Here is a 1,890-nt window from a genome sequence, read left to right as displayed (position 1 = left end):
TGGAAATCAACGTCTTAAAAAATTGAAGGCTGTGAGAATTCTGACTGAAATTTCTGCAGTATAATATGCTACATATTGAAAATTCATTTTTTGTAAGTACTTTTCAGAAGACTTCTTATAGAGTATTGATAGGAAACAAACACTGAATTTCATCACTTGTATTTTTCTAAAACAATTGAAAGCAAACACCCTCTATCTTATTATTTTTTGGCTTGGATCATACAGCTTGCTCCAGAACTGGGGGAAAAAAAAAATTAAGAGCCCTTTAGGATAAGTATAAATCTGAGTTTATGATGTTACTATGCCACCCTAAAGTTTGAATTTTAAAATATTAAAAAGGAAAGTGGGAAGATTTGGCAAGATCTTGAGATTAAAAACAATAAACACTTCTACTTAGCAAACATCTATTCATTATTGTTCTCAGTATTGTACTTAGTATTCTGATAAAAAGGAAAGTGAATGGATTGTAATCCCTGCTTCTAGGAATTTACCATTCAGTGGATGAATTAGCTGTGTTTAGGCAGATGAGACAGGTGTACATCTTCCCCAAGAATGAGATCCTAGGGCCCTGCAGAAATGGGGGAGGGCCTGGAAAGATAGCATGAGAAAGAGCTGATTCAGTGAATTCAGGGAAGTCAGCAAATGTTCATACCCAAAGCAAGATAGGGAGCAGCAGAATTAAACTACATTCCATAACAGTTGTCAAGGCATCGGCTATCTTAGGTTGTCTAAACTAAACCTTTGCTTCATTTTCCTTCTGCTTTATATATGACACTTCTTGTTAATAACTACAGAGTACACAGAGTCTATAGTGTCAGTAAGTTCATTGTTCTCATCCTAATCAGCAAAATGAGGCATATGTCTGCATCATTTTCTAATGAAATAGTACTGTAACTATCAAAGATGCATAAAATTCAAGCCAAAACATGATTCAAGTTTAAACTTGAATCATTGTGGTATCTGTGGAAATAACATTCTCAGGTTCAAAGAGAATTATATGACTCATTTCCCTGTGCTTATTAGACACAGTTATTAACCTTTTGCCTACCTCTTAAGGCTTTATAGGTGGCGCAATGGTAAAGAATCTGCCTTCCAATGCAGGAGTTGCAGGAGACTCAGGTTCAATCCCTAATTCAGGAAGATCCCCTGGAGTAGGAAATGGCAACCCACTTGGACCAACCCAGTATTCTTGCCTGGAAAATCCCACAGACAAAATTTCTGGTGGGCTACAGTCTATGGGGTTGCAAAAAGTTGGACACGACTGACTCCACACCCACACTACTTCTTAAATGTAGGTGTTCCCCAGAGCTCTGATCCCATCCCTTTTCTCACCTCGTTCACACCTGTTGCTTCACTGGTAGGCAAGTAAGATCTGTCTTCTGGGTGTGAGACCTATATATAGATTATATTATATGTGACGTTTCTGCCTCCCATAGGTGAAAGTGAAGTTGCTCAGTCGTGTCTGACTCTTTGCGACCCCATGGACTGTAGCCTACCAGGCTCCTCTGTCCATAGGATTTTCCAGGCAATAGTACTGGAGTGGATTGCCATTTCCTTCTCCAGGGGATCTTCCCGACCCAGGGATTGAACCCGGGTCTTTCACATTGTAGACAGATGCTTTACCATCTGAGCCAATATAAATAAAGTGTGTTGGCTGTTTACAATAGCCAGGACATGGAAGCAACCTAGATGTCCATCAGCAGATGAATGGATAAGAAAGCTGTGGTACATCTACACAATGGAATATTACTCAGCTATTAAAAAGAATGCATTCGAATCAGTTAGGAGGTGGATGAAACGAGCCTATTATAGAGAGCAGAGTAAGAAAGAAAAACACCAATTCAGTATATTAATGCATACATATGGAATTTAGAAAGATGGTTATGATGA

The sequence above is a fragment of the Bubalus bubalis genome, chromosome 4 (assembly GCF_019923935.1).
Source record: "Bubalus bubalis isolate 160015118507 breed Murrah chromosome 4, NDDB_SH_1, whole genome shotgun sequence".
NCBI lineage: Eukaryota > Metazoa > Chordata > Mammalia > Artiodactyla > Bovidae > Bubalus > Bubalus bubalis.
The sequence above is the reverse complement of the archived record's forward strand: the minus strand, read 5'-3'. Positions refer to the sequence as shown.